The 17,218-nt window shown below is 37.5% G+C and overlaps 1 long non-coding RNA gene across 1 annotated transcript; it reads left to right on the plus strand.

The window, feature by feature from the left end:
• The first annotated feature begins 3,644 nt into the window (after window positions 1-3,644).
• LOC146937970 (uncharacterized) lies at window positions 3,645-5,962 on the plus strand. The gene is made up of 2 exons (XR_015033340.1): window positions 3,645-3,874; window positions 5,714-5,962. It is a non-coding gene; the product is annotated as an uncharacterized LOC146937970 (long non-coding RNA).
• The last annotated feature ends 11,256 nt before the right edge of the window (window positions 5,963-17,218 follow it).

Consider the following 17,218-nt stretch of genomic DNA (forward strand, 5'->3'; position numbering starts at 1 on the left):
ATTCATACAGATGGTGGCAGAATTCCTTAAACTGCGACATGTATTTAGGAATGGAGGGAGTATAATTACACAGACCCTTAATTTTCTTCTTACATTTTAGTTGTCAGAAATGGAAGTGGGAGCATTGGAACGTTACGCAACAAATCCAGATCCAATTGATAGTTCAGTTCTATAGGATAAAGACAAGATTTTGTTAATAGCCAATACTTTCTGTTTCGCTATTTATTTTATTTTCTTGTGTAAAATTCTTGTCATAGCCTGACTGTTATATATCTGTTCTCTCGTTAATACATTACATTAGCAGGAGCGCGGAGCCCTCAGATGTCATGAACACACTTCAAAACTTGATCACTGGACACTTACACCGAAACAGATTGAATTGGTAGAGAAAGCTGGATTCAGATACTTACGGTCTATTCCAGCTATTAGTCTAGATAATCCACTTATCTCTGCTCTAGTTGAAAGATGGAGACGAGAAACAAACACTTTTCACTTGAATGTCGGTGAAATGACGGTAACCCTTAAAGATGTCGCACAATTGATTGGGCTGCCATTGATGGGGAACCTGTTATAGTTCTTACGCATACCTCACGCAGTTCCGTTTGTGAAAAGTATCTCGGAAGAGCACCATAATCGGGTTACACAAGTGGCGGGATGGTGAAGCTAAGTTGGTTGAAAGAGTTCTTTTCTCGATGTCCCAGTGATAAAGCAAACATACTCGTGCTTATCTTCTTTATCTTGTAGGTAGCACCATATTCTCGACCACTACAGGAAATAAGGTCCTTGTAATGTATTTACCGTTATTTAAGAATTTTGTTAGATGCGGGCAATATGCCTGGGGAGCAGCAGCATTGTCATTCTTGTACAGAGCACTAGGCAATGCATCACTAAAAACTCAGCACCATTAGTGGATGTTTAACGCTACTGCAAGTTGTTGTCCTCTTCTTTTTAAGTCTTCTACCTTTGTCATTGTTCTTTCAAACTGCAGTTTTTCTTTCTTTAAATACTGATTAGCCTGTGTAGCACTGACACTTGTCGAACATCGAAGAATGACACCGGCGCAGTTACTTTCAATTTCTTACATTTTCTCAATTGTACTGGCGTCAACGTGTCAATGATATGTCTAGCATCTGTGTATTTGTCACTACCTCATAGAGTTTAACTGATTATTATGCATTTGCAGTGTTGGAGTTACTATCACCTAAATGTTGGACGGCCAAAGCTTAATCTCGAAATGATGCATGATCGATTTCCCTTTGTGCTTAGATGGAAAGGAAAACAAAGTGACCCAACTGCAAATCGTGATGTAGTTTTTTATCGGAAGGCTTTGGATTCTCTAAAAGCATGCGATGTAAGTCTTATTCTCATTTCTATGTTTAATGTTAATGAGAATGTTCTATATATCCTTTTAAGATATAGAATCACTAGTATAGATCTACAGGTAGAATGGCTCCCCTACCGAAACATGGACAGTATGGTGATTCCAGATCATATCAAAAGCACTTTAATTCTTGGGAGGTCAAAGACAATGCTTATATGCTTTGACAAGGCAGAAAGACATCTTCCGGATCGATGCTTAAGGCAATATGGCATGCTTCAATCAATTCCTGATGATGTGGAGCGATGGGAGAGGAAGAGTAGAGGAGTTGATGGTGGGGTTGACTTGTCCAGGAAAATGGAATCGAAGCTTACTGAATGGATGGATCATCAGCTGTACATTGTTGATGGAGATGAAGGTGTTGATGAAAGCGAGTACATGGATTGGTATATGAGAATTACGCGCAGGTTCATAGGAAGGCCTATTTCTCTGTCATCTGAGTTTCAGAGAACGGTAAGGATATGTTTTATGAGTTTTAGTTTTATATATCTTGTAGCAATCATAGATGAAGTTTGAAATGCTTTTAATAGAAAATAAACAAATGCTTGCAGAATGCTGGTCTGAGAGATATTGCACACATAGCTAACACCTTTTCAACAAAAGGGTTAGATCCACAACAAATCGAATCAATATCTCGGATACGATATATTGCACATGAATGTTTGAGAGACCAATTCAGTGGTCCAAGGATAGTAACATCAACCCCGCAAGCTGAACATGGAAAAAGGGGAAGGGGAAAAGAGAGGATTAGAAGAAAAGTGGGGCGGGTAAACGATTGCGGAGGGCTGGTGTGGTTCAATATTTGATTTAAAGATTCATGTTATGAATTATGTGAAATCATTGTTTATCAACAACATTGATGAGAAAGACCCAGATAAAGTAGAAGTAATTCTTGGTTTCAAGATTACTAGATCAGAAAAGAGAACTTTTTTGATAAATCTCACAAAGTTGAGAAGATCTTAAGGAAGTGTAATTATTTAACCGTAAACTTGCAATCATATATTATGATCCAAGTGTAAGAACACTTGAGATGATGTTAGAAAAACAGAATATGCGAGCATCATTGGCAGTACTTAGGTATGCCACTGAATGTATTAGACCCGACATTGCCGATGTCGTGAAACTCTTGTGCAAGTTTACTAGTAGACAAATGAGAAGCATTGCCATGCTATAGAAAGAGTCGTGAGGTGCCTTAAGAAGACTATGACCCTAGGATTACTTCATGAGGAGTAACCTATTGTACTTAAATGGTACAAGATACAAAATAAAACATCCTTCAGACGAGTCTTAAAGCGACCAGTGACTGCACATTGAGCATTATTGTAGGGGTTGTTTGTTGAAACAAATGATATTGACTCATTCTACTATGGAATGTATCTGGGATGAGAACACTAGAGAAAACTAGTGAAGAAGCAAGTTGATAAGATGCTTGTTAGCTAAGAACCCTTACTGGGTGAAACCGTTGTCCGAAGTGTTAATTTATTGTGGTAGTCTGCAGCTATTACGAAATTGAGAATCTTTACCAAAATGGTAAGAGACGATAATTAAGGCTCGAACACATAAAGTATTAGAGAGCTAGCTACTCTCAAAAGGAACGGTTAAAGTATATCGTGCATGTACTGATAAAGAATTAGTCAATCCTTTGACGAAAGGAATTACTAAAAAGAAAGTCCTAAACACATCCAATAGGATGGGACTAATGCCCAAAGGTCACAAGTGATGGTAACCCGACCTACATGACTGGAGATCCCAAGAAATAGGTTCAATGGGTAATAACAAGTCACAAGTGATAGAACATGCTATGATAAAAGTAAGAAAGCATGATTCCTGCAGCGACAGAAGGATGAGATAATAGAAACTCTTAATGAGATCTATACTCTATGTGGAGTGGAGTACATAGCTACAGGAGTGCTCTTGATAGACTCACCTATACGAATGTGGAACTAAGGCCGGTTCCTATGGAATTCGGGGCAGAATACCTAGAGCGTTCGTTAAGTCTGGGATAGACGTTGTAACGCCCCATTTTTATTTAATTATTTTTAGTAGATGTGTGAATATTTTTATATGACTTTATTTGATATATATATATATATATATGTGTGTGTGTGTGTGTGATTTCATGTGAAATATATGTTTTGTGTGATTTTATGTGATATATGGTGTAATTCTATTTTATTATATGATTTATGGAGTTGTGTTTTATTTGAATGAATATTGTTTTATTATTTGAGGAAATAATATGAGAAATATAAATAATATAGAATTATTATTTATTTTAATTAAAGGGAATTAAATAGTAATTATGTGAGTTTAGTGGGAGTTAAATGAAAAGAGGGGAGGTTATAGTTTTTGGGAGAAAAAAAGAAAGAAAAGGAGGCAGAAACATTTTCACGTAAAAACTTTAGAAACTGGTTTTGAGAGAAGGAAGAGGAAGCTAGGAGAAGAGCTAGGAAGAGAGAATCCAACCATTTTTGCTGTAGAATTTGCTGAGATAAGGTAAGGGTGGGATTCCTTTCACTAATAATATGTATAATTCTGAAATTTGATGAATTGTTGTGTTCTTGATTTTAGGGTTAGAAAGTTATGCTAGGTTGCTATAATGAAATGAATTATGTTGAGAATGCATGTTTTCTATGTTGTTTTGACTGCTATGTTTCCCATAGAACCTACAAACATTGTTGCAAATCATTTGGGGGTTTGGGTGATCAGAAATTGGGATTCATATTCTCTAATCTTAAGTATGTTTTCTGAAATTGGGTTTGGCAAAGGTTGCAGGTTGTGAGTTTTGGGGATTAGGGTAAATCTTATTTTGATGTTCATAGTTTTGGTTGTTTGAGAAATTAGGTTTTGAAGATGTGTTTGGTTGTTAATAGAATAGAAAATTCATTGAAGTTATGTTAAATTGATGTTCAGGTCTTAGATTTATCATAGGCAATGTTCCTTATCAAATTTAGGGTTGGGTTGATGAAAATTGAGATTATGAGAAAAAATGATTTTAAGTGTTTCTGAGAAATAAGTGATTCTGGGATAAGCTATTTTTGAGATTTGAAAATATGATTTTTCAGTAATATATAATAGGATTTGTCGAATAGAACGCGTAGGCAAAAACAGAATCGGATTCGGGGTAACAGTTAGGTTTTTACGGACGAAACAATTAAACCGAGAAAAATGGGACTGCACAGAGCTGCATCGCAGGTTCCTGGCTGCTGCCTGCCCACGCTTGGGCGCAGCTGGCCAGCGCCTGGGCGCGGCAAGGCAGCCCCTCATGGGTGACTGCTTGTTGTGCTTTCGTTGGGTGCTGTCAGAACTTCGATTTTTGCGTTCTTGTGTCTTTTTCACCTGTTTCCGTGTTGAATTAGCTTTTGGTGTAAACATGAAATTTGTAGATAATTAAGTTAGCTTTAAAATGGCCTTGGTTTGGAATGGAAAAGATGTGTATATTTTGAGTTATGATAAAAATAGTCCAGGTGGGTCTTCAGAAAACTTTAAGAAAACTTAGCATAACTAATCCCAAGTTAGTCCAAAAACTTATGTTTGGTTTCCCAACTTCAAACTTAAGTGTTAGGGATTTAGTTGAGGTGTTTTATTGGTATTTGGCTTATGTCCTATTGATCAAAACTTAATTTCTTTTGAAGGATGTTTTGGACTTTGAGATGAATGTAATTGATTTATATATATGCTATGTTGTTGATTTCCGTTGTTGACGTCGTTGTATCGTCTAATGTCGAAGTTGGGGAGTGTGTCATAATTGTTGTAGGCACATATGTTATTGTTGTAGTCATTGTTGGAGTTGTATGTTGATATACACAAGTCGAGTCCATATGCATACTCATGTTCTGTTGGGGGCTTATGCCCTGGAATGTTCATCCTTCAAACCGTTGGGGGCTTATGCCCTGGAATGTTCATCATTCAAACCGTTGGGGGCTTATGCCCTAGAATGTTTATCGTTCACCTGTTGGGGGCTTATGCCCTGGGATGCTTTAACCATCCAAACTGTTGGGGGCTTATGCCCTGGAATGCTTAGCATTCAACGCGCGTAGTTGGTACCACATGCATAATACATTAGTTGTTGTCGGAGTTGTATTGTCATAGTTGTCGTTGTCGGTTGAATAGTTGGCGTTCATTGTTGATAATGACGTTTGTGTTGTTGGGGATGTTGTTTAAATGTTGTTGAAAACGAATATGATGCCGAGTTATATGTATATATGAACTTGATAATGCTTGTTGTTGAACTGTTGTTATTTTCATTAATTTGATGAATTATATATTATTATTATTGGATAAGTTTCTCACACCTTCTGCGTATATGTTGCCTCGACCGTGGGTAATGTGCAGGTAATGATGGCTTGTAGGTTGATTGACTCAAGTGTCTAGGGCTCTGATACATATTAGGATGGGGATCGTCGCGAATGTCTTCTTCATTTCTTTTATGTATCATATTTTGAAAAGACCTCGTTGTTGGATTTATTATTGTTGTGGATAATGCCTATTACGTTCAGGCCTTTGTGCTAATAATTTCGTTGACGTAGGATTTTGTTGAAATTATATTTTTAAAGAACTATTCCGCTGCAGTTTATTAAGATATTCTAAATGTTGGTATTTAAATAATTAGGTATTTTCTATTTATGAAATTTTGAAAAGTAGTGTGACACTCCGTTGTGTGATTACTCTGATTTTATTTATTAATATTACGTTGTTTGAGAACGGGGTGTTACAATTGGTATCAGAGCAGGTTGGTCCGTCCGGCCAATTAGTAGAGTCGTGTCGAGCCTAGTAGTGTTGTGTGACAATTTTGTATTGTCCTTGTTATCCTGTTTGTTGTTTGTTGTGTAACCCTTAGTATGAACTGGTTGGAGTACAACCATGTCCATATTAATTGTTTTAGAAAGTAGGTGTGTTTTTCTTCTGCTGAAGAAGAGAGTGGAGCAAAATTGTTATCTACTAAGCAGCTGAAGCAGTTAGAGCATGATGGGAGCTTGATGTTTTCTTTAATGGCGTATTTATCTATAGAGAATCAAGCTGTGATTGACAGGTTACCTATTGTAAATGAATTTCCAGAAGTGTTTCTTGATGAGATTCCTGATGTACCACCAGAGAGGGAGGTTGAATTTTCGATCGATCTTGTGCCAGGTACGAAGCCTGTGTCGATGGCTCCTTACTGTATGTCAGCAGTTGAGTTAGCAGAGTTGAAGAAACAGTTAGAAGACTTGCTTGATAAGAAGTTTATAAGACCAAGTGTGTCACCTTGGGGAGCACCTGTGTTGCTAGTTAAGAAGAAGGATGGTAGCATGAGATTGTGCATAGATTACCGTTAGCCGAATAAAGTGACGATAAAGAATAGGTATCCACTTCCGAGAATTGACGACTTGATGGATCAATTAGTGGGTGCTCGCGTGTTTAGTAAAATTGATTTGAGGTCAGGTTACCATCAGATTAAGGTGAAGGATGAAGATATGCAGAAGACGGCCTTTAGGACACGGTATGGACACTATGAATATAAAGTGATGCCTTTCGGTGTTACTAATGCGCCGGGTGTGTTCATGGAGTATATGAACAGAATTTTTCATGCTTTTCTGGATAAGTTTGTTGTTGTATTTATTGATGATATTTTGATTTATTCTAAGAATGAAGAAGAGCATGCAGAACATTTGAAGATTGTCTTACAGGTGCTGAAAGAAAAGAAGTTGTATGCAAAACTGTCAAAGTGCGAGTTCTGGTTAAGTGAAGTAAGTTTCCTTGGCCATATTATTTCTGGTAGTGGTATTGCTGTAGACCCGTCGAAGGTTGAAGCGGTATCACAGTGGGAGACTCCTCAGTCAGTTACGGAGATTAGAAGTTTTCTTGGTTTGGCTGGTTATTACAGAAGATTTATCGAAGGATTTTCGAAGTTGGCACTTCCATTGACTCAGTTGACCTGTAAAGGTAAAGCTTTTGTGTGGGATGCTCAGTGTGAGAATAACTTTAATGAGTTGAAGCGAAGATTGACGATGGCTCCAATTTTGATTTTGCCAGAGCCAGATAAACCTTTTGTGGTATATTGTGATGCGTCTAAGTTGGGCTTAGGCGGTGTGCTTATGCAAGATGGAAAGGTAGTAGCTTATGCTTCGAGACAGTTAAGAATACATGAGAAGAACTATCCTACACATGATTTAGAGTTGGCTGCTGTGGTTTTTGTGTTGAAAATTTGGAGGCACTATTTGTACGGTTCCAGATTTGAAGTGTTTAGTGATCATAAGAGTCTGAAATATTTATTTGATCAAAAGGAGTTGAATATGAGGCAGAGAAGGTGGCTAGAATTGTTGAAGGATTATGATTTTGGTTTGAATTATCATCCGGGTAAAGCCAATGTGGTTGCAGATGCCTTGAGTAGGAAAACATTGCACATGTCGGCTATGATGGTGAAAGAATTTGAATTGCTAGAGCAGTTTAGAGACTTGAGTCTTGTTTGTGAATTGGCACCTCAGAGTGTGCAGTTGGGTATGTTGAAGATTAATGATGATTTCTTGAAGAGTATCAAGGAAGCACAGGAAGTTGATGTGAAATTTGTAGACTTGATGGTTGCTAGTAATCAGACTGCAGATGGTGATTTCCAGGTTGATGATCAAGGAGTGTTGAGATTCCGAGGCAGGATTTGTATCCCTGATAATAATGAATTGAAAAAGTTGATTTTAGAAGAAAGTCACAGAAGTAGCTTGAGTATCCATCCGGGAGCTACAAAGATGTATCATGACTTGAAGAAACTGTTTTGGTGGTCTGGATTGAAGCGTGATGTCGCGCAATTTGTTTATGCTTGTTTAACTTGTCAGAAATCGAAAGTTGAACATCAGAAGCCTGCTGGTTTGTTGACACCATTAGATGTGCCGGAATGGAAATGGGATAGCATCTCCATGGACTTTGTGACGAGTTTACCAAACACTCAAAGCGGGCATGATGCCATTTGGGTTGTTGTCGATAGATTGACGAAGTCGGCACACTTTATTCCGATTAATATCACCTATTCAGTAGCTCAGTTGGCGGAGATTTATATTCATAATATTGTGAAGTTGCATGGTGTCCCGTTGAGTATTGTGTCGGATAGAGATTCGAGGTTCACTTCGAGATTTTGGAAAAGCTTGCAAGAAGCTTTGGGCTCTCAATTGAAGTTGAGTTCAGCGTATCATCCGCAAACGGATGGTCAGTCAGAAAGAACGATTCAATCATTAGAAGACTTGTTGAGGGTGTGTGTACTTGAGCAAGGTGGAGCTTGGGACAGTCACCTACCATTGATAGAGTTCACGTACAACAATAGCTACCATTCAAGTATTGGTATGGCACCTTTCGAAGCTTTATATGGTCGAAGGTGTAGGACTCCTTTCTGTTGGTTTGAGTCGGGTGAAAGTATCGTGTTGGGACCTGAAATAGTTCAGCAGACTACGGAGAAGGTCAAGATGATAAGAGAGCATATGAAAGCGTCGCAGAGTCGACAGAAGAGCTATAATGACAAGCGTAGGAAGGACCTTGAGTTTCAAGAGGGTGACCATGTGTTCTTGAGAGTCACTCCTATGACCGGTGTGGGTCGTGCATTGAAGTCCAAGAAGTTGACTCCGAAGTTTATTGGTCCTTATCAAATATCTGAGAGAATTGGCACAGTGGCTTATAGAGTTGGTTTTCCACCACATCTTTCGAACTTGCATGATGTGTTTCATGTGTCGCAACTTCGGAAGTATGTAGCGGATTCTTCACATGTCATTCCTAGAGATGATGTGCAAGTTAGAGACAACCTTACGGTAGAAACTTTACCTTTGAGGATTGATGATCGCAAGGTGAAGACGTTGAGAGGCAAGGAGATACCTCTAGTGAGAGTTGTTTGGGGAGGAGCAACTGGTGAAAGTCTTACTTGGGAGTTGGAGTGTAACACCCATACTAGACGTATCTAGAAAGCCTAGCAAGTGCGTTAATTTAGTACTGGATACATTAAAAATTTACAACAATAAAACTTCGAATGAATATAAAAGACAACAAGGGCGTTCGTACAATGATAATACAACTTAACTTTTCTAAAACATCATAAAAGCATCCTTTAAAATCCACTCCATCCAGCTGCAAGTACGAACGAACACTTGTCGCATCATCCATTCGGCTACTGGCTTGCTAATCCACCTGATATCTGAAACAAAATAGGATTGGGATGAGACATAATGTCTCAGTGAGTTCCACCTAATCCTAGGCTAAAGGCAACCTCAAGGGGAAACCTACGGTCACCACGTGTCTACATTACAACCTGACGGTTGATTATACGTGTGTGGGGACTTGCATACTTAGACGGTTGTGCATACTAGGACCGTCATAATTCATCTTACTTGTTATAAGCTTACTATCATACGTGTCATGGCGGTCAAGGGATCCTAGGACCGCTAACTCAAGATACGTTAAACGCATCAAGACTTAACATAACATATTCATGACACAATCCTAAACCGGACGATTAGGGGAACCTAAGATCGTCATCGGCATAACATTCTTTACTTGATCTATTTCATATCTTATACTTGTCTAATAGCATCTCGTGCTATTGCTCATAAACATAATCTTACATAAATTCATTTCTTGCAACATAAACATAAATAAAGTCAGGGTCATACTTGGTTAGCGTTGAACAAACATTATTATCTGAGTTCATTTTACGGAGAGTCCCGGGTGGAGTAACCCCGAGAACAATCCCATACATGACCGATGTACGTACATCGGACTCCCTCGGTGTCGTGCGGGTCCCTTGCGGCTTGAACCGTTCCCCTTAGGTCGAGAACCTCTCGTATCCCCCTGGCGTGGATAACAAGAGACACGAACACCTACATCTTACTTACTCAGTGACATGCGGGTCCCTTACGGCTTAAATCGTTCCCATCATGAGAACCCCTTGAATCCATACATTCATGGATTGCAAGAGACATGTCACCTACATATTCATTTTTTTAATCATAAATCTTAATCTTAAACATATCATGAAAGGTTAAACATTTTCATGCTTACTTGTTGATTCTTACATATGTGAAGAGATTAATCATCAATTCACGTCTTAACATAATGCTTGATTATCTTAAACATATGCGAAGAGATTACACTTCGCGTCTTATCATATTTAGGATTCTTGCTTAACTTTCTTTGTGAAAAGATATCCAATCTCTCACATCCTAGCATAAATAATTCATGCTAACTATCTAGTTCTCGATAACTATATCGAGGCTCTAGTTCTTTCCCCTTTCTTATTTTATGCTACCCGGACATAATGAATATTATTCTCTCGCATGCCACGCTTTACCAACATATTAAATACTTGTTTTATTCTTAAGTAAATATATAAAAACATGTAAAACATCTTTTCAACAAGTATTCATGAGTTAGCAAGCATGGCATAATTTGGGTAACTAATCATAACATATAAAATTCCTAATATTCATATTATCCTCACAAGATAAAAACATAATCCCAAGGGTGCGAAAACTATCTATGGAACTCACCATAAAAGTTCTTGATTCTCTCAATATCTTTTGCCACAACTCAAAGCTCATATCATTGCTTTCCCTTCAACCCTCTTATCTTGCTCTTAGAAGCCTTATTTTCAGACCTCTGCTTCAGTCCTTGTCCATTCAATATAACTCACTTATGCAAAACCCGTACCCTGCAATATCCAGCATCAATGCCTTGACTTTAACAATTTAATTAAAATACCAAACGATATCGGTTCTGAGCAAACGACCACTCGTTGGAAAGCTTAGGGTGTCAGGATTCCAAATATAATTTTTGTTTTGAGGATTAACCATCCAATTTGTACAGTTTAACAAAAGAGTGGACATTGGTACAGAAACGAGACTGAAACTTTCCCCAAACTTGCAGGTAACTTTTCTCCTACTATACTTAATAGAATTTAATAATTCTTGTGTCTAAATTGTAGGGAATTTCGTTATCTATCCACAGCAATAACAACCACTCAATTCAGAGTTACATGGAAAGAGTTCTTACCATTTTAATGAAGCCCTGTTCCAAAATCCGCAGCCAAAATCCAGCAGAAAATAACAAACTTTAAACATGTTTTCCGAACTCGTTTCAAATCCGAATCATACAAAATTTGTGTCCGAACTATAGGGAATTGAATGACGAATCCAAAACTTCAGCAATCATTCAATTTCAAGCTACATAGAAATAGTTACGAATTAAAAACCAGAACTTGAGCTTACCACTATTTCATGAAATTCATCCATAATCAACCTCAAATTCAAAATTAATGAAACACTCACCTAGTTGATTAAGCAACAGCCCCAGCTTAAGCTCCAATTCCAACTTTTCTCTGCATCAAAAACCTAGCTTCCCTTGAACATCTCTTTATGAGCTTTAAGATGGAAAAATTGCTAACCCAAGCTTCTATATACCTCCATGATTATGTACAAACCACAACATAAGCTTGATCATTCAAGAATCCAACTTAGGGCCTGTTTGGTTTGGCTTCTGAGAAGCAATTATAGCCCAAAATCAATTCTCTACAGTGCCAAAAGCAATTCTAGCCAAAAACAACATGTTTGGTTCAGCTTTTCAGAATTGCTTTTATCCTCCAAAAGCAATTCTCCATGAAGCTACAAATCCTAGCTTCTAGCTTTTCTAGAATCAATTCTCCTTGAACAACGTGTATAGGTTTGTATATTTTATTATTACAACATGTTATTTTACTTTATTGCCCTTTATCAATTCTCATTCTTTATCAATTCTCCTTTAGCTATGTCTATTTTAGTAATTATACATTTAAAAGCAATTCTACATAATTGCATCCAAACATAAATCATTTTGTTTAATCAATTCTACATAATTGTATCCAAACATAAATCAATTCTCTTAGAATCAATTCTGTCAGAATCAATTCTATCAGAATCAATTCTCTCAGAATCAATTATATTCAAAGCTGAACCAAACGGGCACTTAATCAAAACCTTAACTTCATAAAGGAGAGAAGAATTGAAACTTACCTATTAATCCAAGCTTCTAGCACCATTGGAAAACTTACACAACTTGTTTCATGATTTGGAAATAGTTTGGAAAGGATTGATGGAAGAAGAAGAAGAAGAAGAAGAAGAAGAAGAAGAAGAAGGAAGAGAGGCGATGGAGAGTAGAGAGAAGGAGGAGATAAACTTTTCCAACCAAGAGAGAGAAAAGTTGGGAGAAAATGAGATATTTTGGGACAAATATCAAATAAATATCCTTTTGTGTGAAATTACCAAAATACCCTTTATCTTAAGCGTGTTAAATACGACTCTGAGACTTAGCTCGTATTTGACTGTCATCACTTGATAATGTTCTCCATAAACTTACTTTCCTTTATATTAATCTTATAGCACGATTGACGGTAATATTCCGACACTGACAGGCGGGATATTACATTCTACCCCTCTCAAAAAAAAATTTCGTCCTCGAAATGTAGAGATCATTTAACATGTAACGAGTTCAAACATAACATTTTGAAATAATTCTTGCATTGTTGGAATCATTCTTCTCATAGTCTTAACTTAACTTTAAAACATCATGAGCAAAACTTATTCTTACGGCATATTGTACCATATATCTCGGATCCATATTACCTACTTAGGGTAAATCATTTATATGGGTAACTTATCGCTATCTGGGACACTCATGATTTGCCTTTCAACTGGAGTCTCACTAGAATCCAGATTTGCCCTGCAGTGCTCAATTGCACCATAAACAACTTATTGTGTAAACACTTAGCTCATACATATTTTTCCTTATGTAACTTGAGACACTTATCACTTACTTACATTACTTACTAGACGATTCCACGAATCTCCTTTCAGAGCCTTAGGAAAATCCTCCGATCTTATTATGATTTCATGCACTCGAAACCATCGGTAACTCATATAACTTGGCATGGATAAGCGACTTCAAATTCTGCCATATACTTTACATTCAACAGCCGGTCTCTTAGTTCACATGCTTCTAAACTTCCCGACTAAAACCATTTGCTCTTGAATATCCTTAACATACACTTGTACGTCTCAGACAACCTTTTGGAGAACATTGTTATCCATTACGCCAATCTTTAATTTCCATTGTGCATTACATACTTTCACATGCCACATACTGTTAGATAATAACGATACTTGTTCTATCTTTTTACATTAAGAAATCTTATAAACATTGGTATACGGATCCTTGGATTGAATATATGTATATTTTTTTTTTAAGAAAACATTTTGAATCCAAATCGATAACGGTACTGCAGAACCACAGAGCGAGTTTCTATGTTCTGAAAAAGGCAGAATCTCGCCCAAGCTCGCCACTGACGAGTTGGTCCGGAATTCCGCACGTCTTAAGTGAACTTATTCACTTATGACGTGTGTCATTGGTTTCAAAAATGAAAATGTCATGTTTTTAGAATAATTCATGTCCAAGTCCCTTAATACCCATTTTCACTTTAAAAGTTGAAAAATCCTGGTTTAGCACCATTCAAGTAAGCATCGTCATCATTTAACCATCATGGCATCGGTGAGTATGAATCTCATCATACATAACTCATGAATCGTAATTCCTTCCGTGATAAAATTCTTAAACTTCGAAAGTGGATTCTTTTCTATTCCTTCTTAACTATATGTATGTTTCAGACACATATTGATGTATAACTCAGACCATGTAGGATCCTTGATCCACATAACAATATTTAGCTTCTTTATAATTAACAACTTAACCGGTTCACTTCCGTTGCGCTTCTCTGATTCCCATCGGTTGGTTGTAGCCAACACTCCATTCTATCGATACGAGTGAAACTTCTCATTCCTTCTCTTATACTTTATCATCTTCTTGAACTCTTCTCAAGACCATTCATGTGGCATCCACTTCTGCAACTTGCTCTTCATGAGGCCTTGTTTGACAGAATCTCATGATAGACTTGCCGTATTCTCATATTACCTTCTTGTAGTTGAACTTTACATACTTACTTGTAGATTTACCTTCTGTCGTATCACTACCATTCTTAAGTTTATTCCTGAGCAAATCTCGAATTCCCATAGCATGCTCATATTGCACACCGTGCATACCTTTCTTGAACATCCTACTTTTCATCTTCGTTTCTCGCATGCTATGCTTTGCTTAATCTTACCAATGCTAGCTCGTTAATTTTCTTCTTGAAGAAAACTTCATAATTTTGCACACGGATCATTGGTGTTGAGGTTTCTTTATTATATGTATAAAATATTGAATTTTGGGTCTCGGTCGTTACCATAAAATTCATGGAACGAGTTGATAACACAACAGTGTCATCAAATCTTGCTCCAAGTGTTCAAATTATTTTTCATGTATTGTAACCAACCGGTACCTACGGAATTCCATTTAAAATTCATGAACACCAATTCCAATCACCCGTATGCGTATATCTTTTCTAAAATTTTATAAATTTCACAAACATTAAAATTTTTCATGGTAACGAGCCTTAGTAAACTAATTAAGCAAATCATAGATTCGAGGGGTAATTAATACTCCACCAAAACCTGAGAATTTTGTGATCAAACATAACTCCTCACCACCTAACTTCTTACTTCATGTCTTCACATCCATAACGTCCAATCATATACCGGAACCTCTATATTCTTGGTTTAAACTCATCTTGACTCTTAACACATTAACTTCCAAAGTTACCTTGAATCAAATCAATTTCGTTGATAGTTGCTCATGCCTTCTTCCTTTGAAAATCTTAGGGTGTGATATGCATTCGTCACTTGTTGTCATAAAGGTTTTCATCACTTAAAATATTATTGCGAAAATAACTCTCCAATAGTTACTGCAGACCCTAGAGACGAACTGACCGTTTTCGGAAAAACAGAAACCTCGCCCCAGGTTCGCTATTGGTGAGCTTCTTCAGTTAAACATTTTTTTTTCTTTCAAAAACCTACTTTACATAAAATCCTTATTTCTCACGTAACCTAATGCATATCATTCATTCCCATTATTGTAAAATATTCTATAATATATTAATGGCAAGTATCAACCTAATTCGATACAGTTCTCGGAACGTCGGAAACTAATGCCTTAATCCTGACGACATAAACTTTCGCTTAAACCTTTAACTTCTTCTACTACGAGTAACTTGCCTCGCTACATTGCAACTTATCGCACTTTCAAAACACCAGAACCCTGTCCACTCTGAGCTTACAAATCCATAACCTCATTCACATAACTCTACTTCTGAGAGTCTACTAACTCCGTCCACATATGTCGACTTCTCCTTATCTTGTAGCCTTGTACTTATGTTCCATAAATATATTTCCTTTCTATAACATTGTCCTACTCCAACAACGACTTTTACCGGAACTTTCGGTCCCTCTTAAACATTCTCAAATTCTTCACCTTCGGGTATTCAAAATATCTTTAACAACTTCCCCAACGTTATCGGATCAACCCATCTTGACATAACCTTGCATTCCCGAAGAAATCATACTTAAACGGATTAGCCCATCGGCCACCATTTGGCATAATCAGTTTCTTACTATTCTTACTCCGAGTTCCTACCTTCTCAAATCATCTTCATCACATACTTCATTCCTCCTGGTCCTATTCAGCTCTCAAGCATCCGTTCTAACCGTCGAATGTTAAATTAAGTTGATCAGGCTCAACTAACATCAACAATTAAAACATTTACCTGGAACCCAATGGTCCCACTTCCTTAGTTGTAACTTAATGACCCAAGGCACGGTCTGAATCGACCTGCTCTGATACCAAATGTAACACCCATACTAGACGTATCTAGAAAGCCTAGCAAGTGCGTTAATTTAGTACTGGATACATTAAAAATTTACAACAATAAAACTTCGAATGAATATAAAAGACAACAAGGGCGTTCGTACAATGATAATACAACTTAACTTTTCTAAAACATCATAAAAGCATCCTTTAAAATCCACTCCATCCAGCTGCAAGTACGAACGAACACTTGTCGCATCATCCATTCGGCTACTGGCTTGCTAATCCACCTGATATCTGAAACAAAATAGGATTGGGATGAGACATAATGTCTCAGTGAGTTCCACCTAATCCTAGGCTAAAGGCAACCTCAAGGGGAAACCTATGGTCACCACGTGTCTACATTACAACCTGACGGTTGATTATACGTGTGTGGGGACTTGCATACTTAGACGGTTGTGCATACTAGGACCGTCATAATTCATCTTACTTGTTATAGGCTTACTATCATACGTGTCATGGCGGTCAAGGGATCCTAGGACCGCTAACTCAAGATACGTTAAACGCATCAAGACTTAACATAACATATTCATGACACAATCCTAAACCGGACGATTAGGGGAACCTAAGATCGTCATCGGCATAACATTCTTTACTTGATCTATTTCATATCTTATACTTGTCTAATAGCATCTCGTGCTATTGCTCATAAACATAATCTTACATAAATTCATTTCTTGCAACATAAACATAAATAAAGTCAGGGTCATACTTGGTTAGCGTTGAACAAACATTATTATCTGAGTTCATTTTACGGAGAGTCCCGGGTGGAGTAACCCCGAGAACAATCCCATACATGACCGATGTACGTACATCGGACTCCCTCGGTGTCGTGCGGGTCCCTTGCGGCTTGAACCGTTCCCCTTAGGTCGAGAACCTCTCGTATCCCCCTGGCGTGGATAACAAGAGACACGAACACCTACATCTTACTTACTCAGTGACATGCGGGTCCCTTACGGCTTAAATCGTTCCCATCATGAGAACCCCTTGAATCCATACATTCATGGATTGCAAGAGACATGTCACCTACATATTCATTTTTTTAATCATAAATCTTAATCTTAAACA

The sequence above is a fragment of the Medicago sativa genome, chromosome 3 (assembly GCF_051527215.1).
Source record: "Medicago sativa cultivar Bolivia chromosome 3, Bolivia_mono, whole genome shotgun sequence".
NCBI classification, from domain to species: domain Eukaryota; kingdom Viridiplantae; phylum Streptophyta; class Magnoliopsida; order Fabales; family Fabaceae; genus Medicago; species Medicago sativa.